We start from the raw sequence: 18,985 nt of genomic DNA, 5'->3' as shown, positions 1-18,985 counted from the left end.
TCTTCTCTCTTTAGTATTATTTCACTTGTATTTTTGGAGTGAAATAAAATATTGGTTGTGTCCGAGGAGTAGGCAAAATTAGCCGAACCTCGTAAATTCTGGTGTTCCCTTTATTGTTGCTTTATTGTCTTATTTATTATTTGGTGGTTGTCATAATTTTTGGTATAGTAGTTGTGACTTATTCACACTATATACATTTGGCTTCCGCAACAGTTACTAGCAAACTCAAGACGCTGAAACACTATACCCCTTTCTTTCTTTCTTTCTTTCTTTCTTTCTTTCTTTCTTTCTTTCTTTTTCACTTTTTTCTTCGAGAGGTCATAGTGATGACTTTCATATCTTCTGTTGCTCTACCGCCGCAAGGTAGGAATAACGTAAGCGTATACATTATTGGAAATATACCCGCTTAGTTGTTGTAGTGTAAATTAATATGTGCATAAATTTGTTGTAATAGGTTGCATATTGCATTTACTTGAAATGATCTATTAGGTGACATGATAGTATAAAAAAATGTTAGTAGTAGAAATTAAACTCGTTTTTTTAGGACTGGGAACTGATGAGAAGGCTATAATAAGTGTGTTGGGACATAGAAATGCAAGCCAGAGGAAGAAGATCAAAGAAGCATATCAGCTGCTTTATGACAAATCCCTCATTGATGATCTCCATTCTGAATTATCTGGTGATTTCGCGGTATTATTCTTCTTTCCTTCAACACATCTGTTTAATTATAGTACTAAATAAAATCCCAATTTAAAGGGATCATCTTATGAGCCTAGTAATTCCTTAAGGTACATTTGAAGATTTTGGTCTCTTTACTTTTCAGGGATAATTAGAATTTGAAGGAAGATTTGTCACTTGTACAGTTGAATTAGCTTTATCTCACATATAATTTCCTAGAAAGCTAAAATCACTTCTTAATTGAAGCATATGATTAACTAGCTACAACAAATTTGCAGTTTTGAGTTTTGATTCTACAAATATTCAAAGAACTGAACTGTTATATCCATAGAAGAACCTTCAAAAACTATACGTTCCAAATTCCAATTTTGGGACTCTCAATTTTCACCAGAAACTTTAAAAGTGAAAAACAGAAATGAAGAAAAGACTTGTTGATAAGGATTACCTATGTATAAGCTTGTTAACTATTCTTTACTGCAGATGAGCAACTCTAGTGTCTGAATATGAGTAGTATCAGCTATAGTTACTACTTAATCTCAAAGTTTTGACTTCTATGGATTTCATGTTTGATGCATGACAGAAAGCTGTGATCCTCTGGGCATATGATCCTCCTGAAAAAGACGCGAGGCTCGCAAATGAGGTCTTAAATTCATGGATACGTGACGAAATAACCCGTCTACAAGTGATAGTGTTAGAAAAATAATAAACAAAATTGGCTTTGAGGTGTGAAAATCGATGTCCTTAAAGAGTTATCGCCTGTATACTAATTTAGGGAAAATACAAAACGATTCTTTTCAGGATACAACAAAGCCTGCAGTAACACTTGTGATTTTCTATATCCACTTCGTTGGAATTCTTGTGTATTTATATGCAACCAACAGACCCTTTCTGATAGGATGTCTTGTTTCACAAACAGACACGACTATTTATTCGAATTTTGAATTTAAAATTCAAATAAATAATTAACTCTAGGATCTCGTGCCTGTTGAGTTAATCTCGTGCCTGTTGAGTCAGTCTCGTGTCTATTGAGACAATCTCGTGCCTGTTGAGTCAGTCTCGTGTCTGTTGAGACAATCTCGTGCCTGTTGAGTCAGTCTCGTGTCTGTTGAGACAATCTCGTGCCTGTTGAGACAATCTCGTGCCTGTTATGTGCTATTTCATAATGATCAGTTCCGAGGCTAACAGGCACGGTACGAGTAAGGTCGGTCCCGAGAGTGTTTCACATGACAGGCACGAAACTTCTTTCTTCCGATGTGGGAAGAATCCAACTTCCAACTTGCCAATAACAAACTATCTTACAATCCCCCACTAGTTTGTTATTTCACTTCATAACACTTGTGAATAATTGAAAGTATCTTTTATAGATTTTAACGTTCCTTTAGTGTAAGTATATTAAAGTTTTGACGAAGTTAATGGTATCTTAAGATTTGAATCACAAATCCTTGTGTCAAAACCGAAAATACCACACACACAGCGTTATCTAGTAGCTTAGAAAATCCAGTATTCGCTTTAGCACGTTTACGGCCATGTGCTCATCCTGAATTCATGAATATGTACAAGATCAACCCTTTAAATCTTGCTAGAAGCGGCACCACTTCAATATTCATATAGGTGGAATTAGTTAATATGTCCCTGTTACTCCAGACATTAATAATTCCATCAAGATTAATCAACCTCTTCATATAACAGTATGCACTTTGGAGTTTGTCTTTATGCCCCTGTTATAACAAGCATTTAACAATTCCTTAACTCCTCATATAACAGTAAGTAGTACAATAGAATTAGGGCTCCTAAAGAGGAGATCAGTGCTTAAACAATACACGTAACTTGTTATTACCCATTGAACTTATATTGTTAGAGTGTATACTAACTCAAAGTGGGGTTCCCATTCCTTGTATTTAATTTAAGGGTCTCAGCCCCATCCCTCCACAAGTTTGTTGTACTACATCTCTACCTAATGGCTTCGTAAGTGGATCAGCCAAATTCTTATTTGATCTCACATATATTATAGCTATAGCTCCATTTGTAATTAATTCTCTTATATAAGCATGTCTCAAGCTTATATGTCTCGATTTCCCATTATATATTTTATTGTGAGCAACACACATTGTAGTCTCACTATCACAGAATATGAAAATGGCTGGCATAGGTTGTGGCCACAACTTTATATCAAGTAACATATTCCTCAGCCATTCTGCTTCTTTTGCAGCAGCTGCTAATGCAATAAATTCAGATTCCATAGTAGAATGGAAAATACATGTTTGTTTCTTGGATGCCCAACTAATGGCTCCACCGCCTAGAGTAAATATCCATCCTGATGTGGATTTATTATCATTAACACTTGTAATCCAACTTGCATCAGAATATCCCTCTAATACATTAGGAAAACCATTATAGCAAATGCCTAAGTGCTTTGTATATTTTAAATATCCAAGTACTCTACTTATTGCTTTCCAATGATCATTACCTGGATTACTAGTAAACCTTGAAAGTTTACAAACAGCAAATGCAATGTCGGGTCTAGTGCAATGCATTGCATACATCATACTACCTATAGCACTTGCATACTCCAACTGTGCTACTGCTCTTCCAGTATTTGCAGTTAGCTTAACACTAGAATCATAAGGAGTATTATACCCCTTTATTCCTAAATGACTGAATTTAGTAAGGATTTTATCTATATAATGTGCTTGTGACAAAGTCACTTGCTTGTTATCTCTTTTGACCTTGATTCCCAAAATAGTATCAACTTCATTTAAATCCTTCATTTTAAAAACTGAGGTTAGATACTTTTTGGTCTCGGTAATTCCTTGTAGATTCGTACCAAAAATCAGCATGTCATCGACATATAAACAAATTATTACTCCATATTCTTTTGTAAATTTAGAGTAAATGCACTTGTCTGCATTATTATGTACGGATCCGGTTGATAGTATTACACTATCAAATCTTTCATGCCACTGTTTAGGCGCTTGTTTAAGACCATAAAGAGACTTTATCAATTTACAAACTTTCTTCTCGTTTCCCGGAAGAACAATTCCTTCAGGTTGTTGCATATATATTTCTTCACTAAGGTTCCCATTTAAAAAGGTTGTTTTAACATTCATTTGATGTACGTAAAGATCATAGATAGAGGCCAAGGATAAAAGGACTCTAATCGATGTTATTCTTGCAACAGGAGCATATGTATCAAAATAGTCTATGCCTTCCTTTTGAGTGAAACCTTTTGCAACTAATCTTGCTTTGAAGGTTTGGACAGAACCATCTGTATTGTACTTTCTCCTAAAGACCCACTTACAACCTATAGGTTTTGATCCAAGAGGAAGATCAACCAAAACCCAAGTGTTGTTGGATATAATTGAGTCCATTTCATCATTAATGGCCTCTTTCCAAAAAGCAGCGTCTCTAGAAGACATTGCTTCTTGAAACGTCTTTGGGTCTTCTTCAACATTTAATACAATTGGAATTTGATTACAAACGTTTGTCCTATCTCCTTCAACAAGAAATACTATAGATTGTGAAGAAATAAAATCAGAACCAAGATGTTTTTCCTTTCTTATTCTTTGGCTTTTCCTTGGTTCTATCTGCATATCATCACTTCTTTCCTTAGTTTTAATAATTTCAGAAAGCGACAATTTATTAGCATCAATACGTTTTCCATTTATTTCAGTCATTTCATCAATATTGTCATTTATAAATCTATTTTCAATAAATTTAACATGTATAGATTCTATAATGACATTATATTCTAGATCTAGCAGTTTATAAGCTTTGGAGTGTTGTGCATATCCTATAAAAACACTTTTAATTCCTCTAGGACCCAATTTTGTTCTTTGATGGTCAGGTACTCTATAATAGGATATACACCCCACACTTTAAAATAATTTAAATTTGGTTTTCTACCATTCCAAAGCTCATAAGGCGAAATATGCATACTTTTTGAAGGCACTCTATTTAAAATATAACATGCAGTTAGTAGTGCTTCACCCCATAAATTATGTGGCAAATGTGCATTAAGTAACATAGCATTAACCATATCCACCAAAGTTCTATTTTTTCTTTCCACTAACCCATTTTGTTGAGGAGTATAAGAGGCACTCATTTGATGTATTAGGCCATGCTCTTCACAGAACTTATTAAATTCGTTAGGAAAATATTCTCCGCCTCTATCACTTCGAATAATTTTAATTTTCCTACTCCTTTAATTTTCCACAACAGACTTGTATTCTTTAAACTTTTGAAAAGCTTCGTCCTTAGTTCTAAGTAGGTAAACATATGTAAATCTAGAGAAGTCGTCTATAAAAGTAATAAAATATCTTTTGCCTCCTCTAGTTAATTCTCCATTTAATTCACACAAGTCTGAATGTATTAAATCTAATAGTTCTGTGGATCTTTCAACTTTACGAAATGGTTTCTTTGTCATCTTTGCTTGTATGCAAATTTCACATTTTATATGTTGAGTTTTACATGAGATATAACCATTTTTGGACATATAATTCAAGGAGCCAAAATTTAAATGTCCTAGTCTAGCATGCCATAAACAAGAATCAGACTCAACGATGTAAGCAGAAACATAATTTATTTCATTAATACTCAATTTGAACATGCCGTTACAGTTATAGCCTTTTCCAACAAAAACACCATTCTTAGACACTATTACATGATCAGACTCAATAACTATCTTGAAGCCTTTCTTTGACAGCAAAGCAGCGGACATTAAGTTTTTCTTCATATCAGGAACATGATACACATTCAGTAACGTCAACTTCTGGCCAGATGTGAAGTTAATCTCAATACTTCCTTTTCCAGCAACATCTGCCTTAACATGGTTTCCCATCAAGACTTGTTCAGAATCCTGCACTTCTGCATATGTCTTGAACATCTTCTTGTCATAACAAACATGAATAGTAGCACCCGAATCTAGCCACCAGTCTTGAGTATTTGTAGCAGCGGTAGCCACATTCAACTCTGTGACCATACCAATTTGCATTGCGGAAACCATGGCAACCAGTCCTTGGGCAGAATTTTCCACTATGTTTGCCTTTTCAGAATTTCCAGATTTTTCAATCTTTCTAGACTTTTCGGTATTGCCTGCATTGAAATTTATTCCTGCCTTTCTATATCTGCAGTCCCGAATCATATGGCCTTTCTTTCAACAATGATGACAACTAAAGTTCTTTCTCTTTTTAAAAGAAGACTTTTTGGAAACTTTCAGATGTTTGTTCCCACTTCCTGAACCATTCTGACTGACAAATTTGACTGCGGAACTCGAAGGCTGACTAATAACATCACGAGCACGAGTCTCACTTTCAATTTGAATGTGAGTACGAAATTGTTCCACAATCATTTTATCCATAGAATGTAGGATTTTCTTTCTATAGTCATTCCAAGAGGAAGGCAATTTCGAAAGAATAACACCTATTTGAAGTGCATCAGGAATTTTAACTTCAAGATCACTTAGTTTTGATACTAAGATTTGCAGTTCATGAATCTGATCCATTATAGGCCTAGTATCAAATATTTTAAATTCAAAGTACTGCAGAGCCAGGAATTTGTCAATACCTCGTTTTTCATTCTGGTATGCAGTTTGTAGAGCAGTCCAAATCTCTCTTTGCGACTTCAGATTGCAGTAAAGATCATAGAGTCGATCTGTCAAAGTATTCAGAATATGGCCGCGACACAACAGTTCATCATGTTCTCGTTTCTTCCTTTCTTCCTTGACTACGTCAGAATCTTCTGCTGTGGGCTCAGGCATCAGAGGCAAGGCAGAATCAAGAACATAGTAGATATTGAGAGCGGACAACAAGAATATCATCTTGTCTCTCCAACGGGTAAAGTTCGTTCCATCAAAGCGATCAAGTTTGATGAACTCCTTCGGATTCTCAACAACAGACATCAATTTCTCCATAGCAGAATAACTCTTTAAGATTGTTAGAAAAATAATAAACAAAATTGTCTTTGAGGCGTGAAAATCAACTGTCCTTAAAGAGTTATCGCCTGTATACTAATTTAGGGAAAATACAAAACGATTCTCTTCAGGATACAACAAAGCCTGCAGTAACACTTGTGATTTTCTATATCCATTTCGTTGGAATTCTTGTGTATTTATAGGCAACCAACAGACCCTTTCTGATAGGATGTCTTGTTTCACAAACAGACACGACTATTTATTCGAATTTTGAATTTAAAATTCAAATAAATAATTAACTCTAGGATCTCATGTCTGTTGAGTTAATCTCGTGCCTGTTGAGTTAGTCTCGTGCCTGTTGAGACAATCTCGTGCCTGTTGAGTCAGTCTCGTGTCTGTTGAGACAATCTCGTGCCTGTTATGTTCTATTTCATAATGATCAGTTCCGAGACTAACATGCACGGTACGAGTAAGATCGGTCCCGGGAGTGTTTCACATGACAGGCACGGAACTTCTTTCTTCCGATGTGGGAAGAATCCAACTTCCAACTTGCCAATAACAAACTATCTTACAGATAGTAGAGATAGCCTGTGCATCAACTCCTGATCATCTAGTTGCTGTAAGACAAGCGTATTGTGCTCTCTTTGGTTGTTTACTTGAAAGAGGATATCATAGCACATGTCTCTCTTCCTCTCCAAAAGGTTAATTTATTTCATTATTTCCAGTCACATATTGTCAAACGAAGATGAATAAATGTACTGTTCTAGGAATATATTTTTCTATCTCTGTTTGTTGCTGGATACAATACTATCTCATTTATAAACTCGAAATCTCATTAGCACTGAAATTGCTACTAGCAACCTTAAAACATCTTCTCTGTTTAGTATTCCATTATCCAGCCCATCATTCATTATTTATATGTTGATTATGAAATGTTAGGGGTGTTTTGTATGAGGGAAAATATTCTTCTGCAAATAAATCAAGTTCTGGTGTTTGGATGACACAAAATATTTTCTGCCAAAACCTTTACAATTATTTCAACTCCTAATTTCATATCACTGACTTAACCAACACTCAAGACTAACAACCTTCAATTCTCAAAATTTTCATCAAAATAATATCCAGATTGCTAATATTATTATAACTCTTCACATCAGATTGAAAGTATTTTCCATTTTCCAATCAAACACCAGAAAACATTTTCAGGAAAATGATTTCCCTCATAAGAAATGCACCTGTTGTTTAAGATATTTTCCTCTCCAAAGTGTTGAATTTGGCAAAGTCCCACATCGGTGGGTTAGCCATTTGGTTGGGAAATTTTCCCTATAAAAGAAGGCCTAATGTTTAGGATTTAAATACACCTCTCATTTGCCTTCTCATTTGTTTAAGGCATTTGTATCTTCTCTCTTTAGTATTATTTCACTTGTATTTTTGGAGTGGAATAAAATATTGGTTGTGTCCGAGGAGTAGGCAAAATTAGCCGAACCTCGTAAATTCTGGTGTTCCCTTTATTATTGCTTTATTGTCTTATTTATTATTTGGTGGCTGTCATAATTTTTGGTATAGTAGTTGTGACTTATTCACACTATATACATTTGGCTTCCGCAATAATTGGTATCAGAGACAAGGTACTGTCTAAGTATGCTCTGTGGTTGCAGCATAGTCTGATCTTCCACATCAGAAAAGATTTATCTTGGTAACTGAGTCAAGGTTCTGTCTGAGTATGCTCTGTGGTTGCAGCTTAGTCTGATCTTCTACACCAGAAAGGAAATAATCTTGATTTGTGTCGTCAGCTATTAAATAATATTTGTGTCAAAGATGGGAGACAATAAACAAGAAGAATCTACATCAAGTGTTAACAATACGTCATCATTGACATCTTCGCTTATGACAAGAATTGTGTCAAATGCGAAATTTGCGGTAGAAATATTTGACGGGTCTGGACATTTTGGGATATGGCAAGGCGAGGTTCTAGATGTCCTTTTTCAACAAGGGCTAGATCTTGCTATTGAAGAAAAGAGACCAGATGCTATTGGAGAAGAAGATTGGAGAATTATCAATCGTGTTGCTTGCGGTACCATTCGATCCTACCTTGCTAGAGAGCAGAAATATCCATACACAAAGGAAACTTCTGCAAGTAGATTATGGAAAGCACTGGAGGATAAATTTTTGAAGAAAAACAGTCAAAATAAATTGTACATGAAGAAGAGACTGTTTCACTTCACCTATGTTCCTGGTACCACGATGAATGAACATATCACCAGTTTCAATAAGTTGGTCACAGATTTGCAAAATATGGATACAACTTATGATGATGGTGACTTGGCCTTGATGTTGTTGGCGTCACTTCCTGATGAGTACGAGCACCTTGAAACTACTCTACTCCATGGAAATGACGAAGTTTCTCTCAGAGAAGTTTGTTCGGCTTTGTACAGCTATGAACAAAGAAAGCGAGAAAAACAGAAGGGTGGAGAAGGAGAAGCACTATTTGTGAGGGGTCGTCCTCAAAGTCAAACGAGGACAAAGAAGGGAAGATCCAAGTCAAGATCCAGACCCAGCAAAAATGAATGTGCCTTTTGTCGAGAAAAAGGGCACTGGAAGAAAGACTGTCCGAAGTTGAAGAATAAGGCCAAACATAACAATGGAAAGGCCATTATGGATTCAAATGTAGCTGATTGTGATGATTCAGACTTCTCATTAGTTACAACAGAGTCAGCAACATCATCAGACATATGGTTGATGGACTCGGCTTGTAGCTATCATATGTGTCCCAACAGGGACTGGTTCGTGGAATTTCAAGAAGGAGAATATGGAGTCGTCCACACAGCGGATAACAGCCCTCTTACCTCATATGGAATTGGTTCAATACGATTAAGGAACCATGATGGAATGATCAGAACATTAACAGATGTTCGATTTGTACCGGATTTGAAGAAGAATCTCATCTCTGTGGGAGCCCTTGAATCAAAAGGGTTCAAAATCATTGCAGAAAATGGAGTGATGAGAGTATGCTCCGGTGCACTAGTGGTAATGAAGGCTAATCGGAAGAACAATAATATGTACCGCTATCGTGGCAGTACAGTTATTGGGATAGCGACAATGACATCCAGTGACGACAAAGAGGCAGAAGCAACCAAGCTATGACACATACGCTTGGGACATGCTGGAGGAAAATCCTTGAAAACTCTATCAGATCAAGGATTGTTAAAAGGAGTCAAGGCTTGCAACTTGGAGTTTTGTGAGCATTGTGTTAAAGGGAAACAGACAAGGGTTAAATTTGGTACATCGATCCATAATACTAAAGGCATTTTGGATTATGTACACTCTGATGTTTGGGGTCCTTCCAAAACACCTTCATTGGGTGGGAAACACTATTTTGTTACCTTTGTTGATGATTTTTCCCGAAGAGTATGGGTGTATATAATGAAGAGCAAAGATGAAGTGTTGGGAATTTTTCTCAAATGGAAGACGATGGTGGAGAATCAAACAGGCAAGAGGATCAAGTGTATTCACACAGACAATGGAGGTGAATACAAAAATGATCATTTCAATAAGGTCTGTGAAAATAATGGCATCGTCCGACACTTCACTGTTAGACATACACCACAACAGAATGGAGTGGCAGAACGTATGAACCGGACCTTGCTGGAGAAGGTACGATGTATGTTGTCCAATGCTGGATTGGGCAAAGAATTTTGGGCTGAGGCAATTACATATGCATGCCACCTCATTAATCGTCTACCATCTGCTGCTATTGATGGCAAGACACCATTTGAAAAATGGTATGGAAAACCTGCTGTAGATTATAACTTTTTGCACGTGTTTGGCTCAACTGCATATTATCATGTGACGGAGTCAAAATTGGATCCAAGGGCAAAGAAGGCTATTTTTATGGGAATTACTTCTGGAGTCAAAGGATATCGCTTATGGTGTCCTATGACAAAGAAAGTAATATTCAGCAGGGATGTTACCTTTGATGAATCTGCTATGGTAAATAAGGTAACAGAAGATACCAAACAAAATAAAGGTGCTTCTAAGCAGGTGGAGTTTGAGGGAAAATTTATTTTTCCTACACAAGAAGCAGAGGAGGAAACAAATGAAGATTACCCTCTGGAAGGAGAGCCAGTAGAGGAGATTCCAACTCAGGAACCTCAACAACAACTTGAATCAATAGCAACCAGCAGGCCAAAAAGAACAATAACGAAACCTGTTCGTCTCATAGAGACGGTTGCCTGTGCAACCTCAATTGTAGCTGATGATGTTCCTACCACTTATAAAGACGATGTCCAAAGTTCAGAAGAAGATAAGTGGAAGAGGGGCAGCTGTAAGCACGTGATTTTTTTGCTTCACGAGCAATCACTCAAAAAGGAAAACAAAAAATAGTGATAAATGGCCTCACTGTACAATTTGTCGTTTTTCCGTGACAGGTGTTGTTAGTCATGTGTAGATCTGCCCATTTTGCATTTAATCTTACCGATCAAAATACAAAAGCATGTCTGTCAGGGTAGTCAAAATCGTAATTCGGTCGTTAAAAAGAACGAAAATTCAAAAAATATAGGCGTCGTTCGTTCTAGGTTGTGATTTAACTTGCTTAAATATTTTAATTTGGTGTGATAATTGTGTTGAAGTGTCACATGGTTGTTTGTTTTAATTTCATTTTTTGTTTCATTATTTACTTTTGTTATTTCATTTTTGTTTCAACATAAGAAAACAAAGAAAAGATTGATTTGGGCCCAGAAAATGAAATAAAAATAGGCCCAAAACCGACCAAGGACCCGGTCCAGACCAGGCCTGCCCAGGCACCTCCCGAAACGACGCCGTTTTAGGCAAGTCGATCTGAGCCGTCTAAGCCTCTTGATCCAACGGTCCACATACGCACCCGTGACCCGACCTGTTTAGACGGTCCAACCCAATCCATCACTTAAACCCAAACGACACCGTTTTAATACCAAATGGCTTCGTCTCACCCCTCACCATCAGATCCAAGCCGTTGAGATCATCTGATCCAACGGCTCAGATCTAAACCCCTAGACCATATATAAACCTTCCCTTACACCCCACGCCCCCTATACGAACACCCCATCCCGTCGTCCCCAAGCTCAAACCCAGACCTCCCATTAGAAACCCTAGCCGCCCCATCTCCCTCGCCATTAAAGCCGGCGGCATGGACGCCGGTGGCCACCTCCTGAACACCCTAGGACCACCTCACTGTCCTAAACATGGATCTGCTATCCATTTGCCTCGAATCACCTTCCTTCGTCTCGAATCTTCATTTGAAGATTTGAGTCGAAACTCTGATCTATACCAAACCACCCCATCTTCATACCAGACACTCCCCTGACCCTCCTCTTGACCAAACCAAACTTGGTTTGGTCCGAATCCACCCACAACTCCCCAAAAACCAGATCTGAGAATCCAAAACCTAGAACACGGATAGCCTTGGAATCCAGCCGACCTTAACAAGGGTTCGAGGTCTAATAAACCTTAATCAAGGTGTTCTCATGTGAGAACACCCAGATTAAAGTTTGTTCGGCTTCAAATGGTCAAAGTGGAGTCAGTTTTGGGTCAGTTTGGTTTAAACATTTTTCGGTAAGTTATTCTTTTCCTTTTTGTTTATTCAACTGCCAATTAAGTCGTTAGCATGCTTTGTTGTGTTTGTTTGTTATTTTCTGATAGTTTTCTTAATTTCTTCCATCTCTGTCAAAGACCTGTTTATTTGGTCGATTGTTTTCTGTGTATGATTTAAATGTATCCTGTGATAAGCATATCCGATTAGGATAGTCGTCGCATAAATAACTTATATAGGTTCCCAGTGATCGACCAAAGTTGTCCGAAGCCCTTTAGGTCCCTGTATGTGTTTGTTTATTTGAACGATTGATTATTACCTATTATAATTAGTGTAGTCGACTCGATAAATGTCGTCGATTAGTTCTCTATAACTAATGGATCAAATAAGCTAATAATTTCACATGACTAAATGAACCATGTCACTGACTGAATGCTCGACATTGCCTGAGATTATCCTATAAACTGCATTACAAAACAGCTAAAAAATTCAGTCTAGGGCAGCTTCGATTTTAAATTTTTCAGAAGTCCAAAATAACCCATTATTGCAGAGGGTCAAGACAGGGATAACCAGGGTTTAACAGGGGTAGTCTGGGGTTTGAAAAGAACAAAAATGATTAGTTTAAATGAGCTGACAAGTAGGGTACTAATTTGGGATTAAACTAATACCAATGGGGAACAAGACACAAGAGTATGGGGTTTAAAATGAATACTTAAATGAACCCATAACCTTTGATTAAAGAAAAGCCAGGCGTGGGGAACAAAATGGCTGGCATCAAAATATGCTTAAGCATGGGTTTAAAGGGTATGGGCAGTCTGCAAAATGGAGGATCGAGACAGCTTGACTGCACTGGTCGATTGGTTTATAAATAGGCCATTTCGGAACTTAAAAAGGGCTGGACTTTTAGTCTTCAGAAAAAAAAGAAATAGAAAGAGATTTGAGAATACTGTGAATGAGTATCATTTGAAAACTGTGTAAGAGTTCAAGTTGTTCAAGCTGTCTTTGCTGATTGTTGTTGGCTGTTGGCTCATCTTTTGTGGTTATTGATTTTCTGCTGTGACTGCATTGAACATTTTGGGTTTTCTTGGCTGCATCTCATTACTCTTTTCTGGGATCACTTGTTTGGTGCTCGACCATCTTTGGTTTTCTTTGGTCTGGAAATTGTTGCTGGTTGTCTGTGGACTGTGGAAAACACTTGTGATTGTTGGTTTGTTGCTGTGTTGTTGCTGTGTATCTACTGTTGCTGTGTTTACTGCATACTACCCAGCTGATCAGTCCTTTCTTCTTTGTCCTCTATACCAGGTACACAACCAATGCACTATCAAATGTAATTGGAACATTGAGCATGAATGCAAAAAGAAAAGACCCGAAGTTGATTTTCATACATAGATTGTTATATTAGATATCATGTACTGTATGATAATTTTCATTCCTGTGTTGACAATAGAAGCAGCCTGTATGCCCAGTGTATATCAATATAGATTAGCTAAATGGTAGTTTACATATGTATGCTGATAGGTGAGAATATTCTCAATGAAATAGGTTGCATCTCAGACTTAGTTTACTTTGTAATATGTGCTGTAATGTATGCCAAGCATGAAAACTGTACATCATTGGCTAAGTTCTTCCTTTTCTGATTAATGGTCTCATATAACTAGCAAACCACCTGTTAAGACCAAGAACACAAAACTTGCAATCTCAACCTCATGAAGGTCGAGCCCAGGTCAAAACAGACCAAGCAGGCCCGCATCGAACAAGCAGTGGCCCAGGTCTGGCCCATCACGCATGGGCTGGATTTGGGCCCGTGATTATTTGTTCGGCTGACGGTGCACGCAGCCTCGTTTCTAATTTTTAAGCATTTCTGAATGTTGTTATAGATAACTTGCAAGCACGTAATTAATTAGGACTACCTATTGTTTTCAATTAGTAGAGACAAACGCGACAAGAAACGTAGTTGCTATAGGATATCCTTTTAAAATAAGAACGAGATGAGCCTCGAAAAAAATAAATAAAACGCACGAGCTGCGGGGCCCTCGTTAAATGTATATTATCGAAGCATTCAGTTTCCAGGATGGGTCGTTTAGCAAATCTCACGGCCCTCCCAGAATAATAACGCGATGGTCTCTTTAAACGCGTACTTAATAATGTTATCTCCTTAAACTCGGGTGCACATTTATGTGACCCAAATCCCAATCTCAACGGAATCGAAATGTGTCTCTAACCACGGGTACATTGATTGTGGCGTGGTCTGAGATGCATTTCCACGACGTTGCAAATTCTTTTCATAAGGAATGAGACGAGCCTCGACAAACAAAAAATGTACAAAGTGCGGGGCCCTCTAAATGTATATATATAAAATACTTAGAATTCGGGACATGCCGTTTAAGCAAATTTCATGGCTTTCCCCAAGATAACAACACGCTAGTTGCTTTAAGCGCGCCTTTAATAATTTATTTTCCTTAACTCGGGTGCACATTTATGTGACCCAAATCCAAATCTCAACCGAGTCGAGATATGTCAATAATCACGTGTACATTGATGTAACGTGATTCGAGGTATGTTTTCGCGACGTTGCAATTCCTTGTAAAAATAATAATAATGATAAAAGCGGTTAAAAGATAAAATTGGCACATAAGTTCATATTTGTATAAAATCAGATAATCAAGCCGAATATAACAGTTGAGCGACCGTGCTAGAACCACGGAACTCGGGAATGCCTAACACCTTCTCCCGGGTTAACAGAATTCCTTATCCGGATTTCTGGTACGCAGACTGTAATATGGAGTCATTCATTTCCTCGATTCGGGATCAAAATTGGTGACTTGGGACACCCTAAACCTCCCAAGTGGTGACTCTGAAATAAATAAACAAATCCCGTTTCGATTGTCCTTTAATTGGAAAAAACTCCCTTGCACCCTCTCTGGTGCGGAAAAAGGAGGTGTGACAGCTCTGGCGACTCTGCTGGGGATCCTTTGCCCAGAACCACTGGTTCAGGGTTAACAATTCGAGCTTAAAATAATTGTTATTATTTGGCTTTATTTATTATCTGATTTTTTGCGTGTTCGCGCCTAATGTGCCAAATGCTGCTTTAATTGCTTTGATATTATTTGAACTGTACATATAAACTATGCCGAAACCCTTCTCTTCTCTCTTGAGGAGCGCACGCTGGTCGTGGCTTCTTTCTGTTAGTGTCATATGCCAAAATAGAACGAGGATTCGGAGGAGTTGCAAAATCGGATGGCCTTTTGGTTACCGGTACACAACTCCCATCCTTGGCTCGAGTTGTCCGCTCGGGTAAGCCAGGTCTAGAACAAACACCTAGGTTTTACAGCTTAGTATAACTTAACTTCATGCCGGATCCCTAGTAGGAACGCTTATTTGCATCATATGCATTTGACTTAGGGGACTCAGCACAGGGGCTGGGTCCGTCTAGGACAAGCAACCTGAGAATAAAGACCATCCTGCTACATCCTGCTTGCTTTATGCATTTACTTGTTTCAAGGCTTGCATGCTGACCGGTTTCTGAATATCGGGAATGTTTGAAAAAAAAAAGAAAAAGAAAAAAAAAAAAGAATAACGGATAGGGAGATAATTATTCTTGAAAGATCAATACCCAGAAAATGGTTAAAGCTCTGCCAGAATTTTGAAAAAAAAAAGGAAGAAAAAATGTGTGTCTTATTAATTTGTTTTAGAAAGTAAGAGTCTTTGATTCATTTCTAAGAGAAAAATAGTGTGTCTCCAAAATTCGGCTTATGCCTGAACTACGTCAGTTTGATTCTCGCAGGGTGCGAGATACGTAGGCAACCCCCATCGGGCTCAACTTGTTTTTCAAAATATAGGTACAATCCAAAGAACGAAAGTTTTTAAGGTGACATCATACTTTTCGGAAACAACCAAATTTCGTTTTTCTAGGAAAAAAAAGGGGTGTGTCAATTTGGTATTTGAGTCCAATGAGTCTGGATCTTTGCTTAATCACCCCAATAAACATGCAGAATGAGCATAAGTCCAAGTTTGCCGGTAACAGTTAGAAGCAAAATCCCTCTGGAAGTGCGATTATGGTGGGAGGATTTGGAAAAGTCAGAGCAAGACAAGATCAAACTGCACCTGGGAGGTTTGGTTAATTTGTTGAACGTCAGGCCTCGGTGCGACATCATAAAGGCTTTGGTTACATTTTGGGATCCGACCCACAACGTGTTCCGTTTCTCGGATTTTGAACTCACCCCAACCTTAGAAGAAATGGCGGGTTACATGGACGTCACTGAAGGTTTGAGACACAAATACCTGATCGCTCCAAGAGCTGTGAATTCACACAAATTCATGGATCTGTTGAAGATAAGCAAGGGAGTCCCGTACGCTGAACTAGATAGAGGTTTTTCTACCCTACAATTCATATACCAGAGGTACGGGAGCATAGGAGGATTTAATGATCCAGAAAGTGGTGTTTGCAGCAGGGGAAATCTGGTAAAATGGAATGAGCATAGGCGGTTCGCTTTTATGGTGGCATTTTTGGTCCTTGTGGTGTTCCCCCGAAAAGATAGAAATATCGACCTGAAAGTGGCTGGAATCGTCAAAGTCCTGATTACCAACGATAAAAGCATCCTTGCCCCTATGATAGTGTCAGAAATGTACCGAGCCCTCACGGCTTGTAAGGCCGGAACAGACTTCTTCGAGGGGTGCAACTTGTTATTACAGATGTGGATGATCGAGCACTTGTGTCACCATCCTCAGTATATGCGCTACATGTCTACAAATGGGGGCTGCATCGAGGGTTATAACCTAAGGGTTTCAGGTTTCCGATCACCGGGAGGGTTTGAAGAATGGGTATCCTATCTCCGGGTCATCACCGCAGATCAAATAAACTGGACTTTGGGTTGGCTTTCTGTGGAAGAAATCATATACATGTCCTCCACTGGTCCTCACGTCCTCTTGATGGGACTCAGGGGTATTCAACCTTATGCCCCTTACAGGGTAATGAGACAGTTAGGAAGATGTCAAGTACTACACCCGGACGAAGATCTCAGCACTTATGCCGTCGAGGTCAGCAGTGACGGCCAATTTCCTGAAAAGATAGTTCGTTGCATATGGAGTGAATGCCAGTACCTGATGGCAAATACTCGGGTAGGTGATGTGTCTAGGGGTGAAGTCTCGCCGGCCTATCTCGCTTGGCATAACAAGAAGAACATTGTGGAACGGCCAACCAAACGGCCTCACCTCCAAGATTTTGTTGAGTCATCACAAGAACAATGGGACTGGCTCGCAAAAGAGGAAGGTTACCTGGTTGAAATCAGGAAGCTAAAACGACAAGTTGAAAGGATTGTATTCGAAAACAACGTGCAAGTCGCCCAGGAGCAGGCTGAAAAAGACAAGCTAGCCCAAGAGAACCAAACCCTGAAGGCCCGCCTTCGCCAAGCAAGTAAGAATAACATCGACCGACAGAAGCGTTGCTCCGACGAAAGATTGATAGCCAGTTTGAGAAATCAGGTCATCCAGAGCAAAGAAGAATTAGACCAATCAGAGGCTTGCATAGCAAGGATGAAGGTCAAATGGGCAAAAAGGTACAATGGCCCGGAGGAAGCGCCTACAGCAGGTCATGAGGGATTGTGAACTGAGCGTCAAAGCGGTAAAGGAAACAAATTCCGCTCTGCAAGAGCGGATCTTCAAGCAAACACAAGATGCCCAAGCCAATAGAAGATGCTATTACAATGCAATGACCAGGATGGAAAGGCAAATGGAGATGTTCCAGGATCAGCTCGCCACCAATGCACAAACGCTAGGATTAAAGAGCCGACAGATGCGGCAGTTGTTCGCAGAAAGGGACAACATTCGAGCAAGAATTGACGAGATCGGGCATTACATCTACCTGAAATGCTTGGCATGCGAACAAACACCTCGGGAAACCCTTATTGTCTCCATCATGGGTTGCGTCCACCGGGTTATGAACGAGTTGAAGAGCTTGCAAAGAGACCTTACACCTAGGGCCGCGAAAGGGCCGAAAGATGCCTCGTGGGTCCCTAAGTTGGAAAATTAGTCTTTGATCGAGTCTTGTTCGTTTTGTTTGTTGTTTCCCCATATGTTGTTTTCTTTTCGTCAAACCAAGTTTAAAACCGTGGAGTCTGTACTGTTGCTATTTTGTTAAAGTAATGTGCAATAGCAATTTTCGATAATGAAATTGAGTGATTCCAGAGGAATTTCTATGTGTCTTTACTTTGAGGCAGAACTACGCCTGGTCTGATTCACGCGGGGACATGATACGTAGGCAATCCCCATAAGATTCGACCGCTTTTAATAAAGAGAGAAAAGAAAATACATAATAAAATAAAACACTGGGTTTCCCAAAATACTTTAAAGGGACGAATGAGCAAACCGGGATGACGCATGTTGTTTGAAGCAAAGCATGTAGAAACGGTTAACTGCCTAGGTGCATGGCATCCTCTATGTGTTATGATCAAATCTGTTAAACTCTAACGCTAACAAAGTTTGTTGTTGTCTATACCAGACAAGTTAGTTGTTAAAGAACTCTGGCAACACACTCCTACCAAACCAGATCCAAAGGACCGGTAGCAACAAGCATGACTACTTCAGAGAATAGTAATGAGGAAGAAAGGCCAATGAGCCAGTTGCTAAAAGAAGCGATGGAAAAGATTGAAAGGATGGGACTAGAGATGAATGCAATCTAGCCCTAGCCAAAACACAAAAGAGCCCTGAAACACTGGGACACATGCCGGAATACCCTCACTCTGGCCCTTCCACAAGCCGTCCAAATCCCCTTTATCATCAAGAAAGAAGCCCTCATGATTCCCAAGCTCCACCACCCCATCAACCTCTCCCAACAC

The 18,985-nt window shown here is 38.8% G+C and overlaps 1 pseudogene; it reads left to right on the top strand.

Annotated features, from left to right (window-relative positions):
* Positions 1-510: 510 nt before the first annotated feature.
* LOC107801633 (annexin D3-like) overlaps positions 511-18,985 on the top strand; it is a 37,724-nt pseudogene continuing 19,249 nt past the window's right edge.

Source organism: Nicotiana tabacum, chromosome 7, assembly GCF_000715075.1.
Source record: "Nicotiana tabacum cultivar K326 chromosome 7, ASM71507v2, whole genome shotgun sequence".
NCBI lineage: Eukaryota > Viridiplantae > Streptophyta > Magnoliopsida > Solanales > Solanaceae > Nicotiana > Nicotiana tabacum.
Note: the sequence above shows the minus strand (reverse complement) of the source record. Positions and strands in the feature narration are given on the sequence as shown.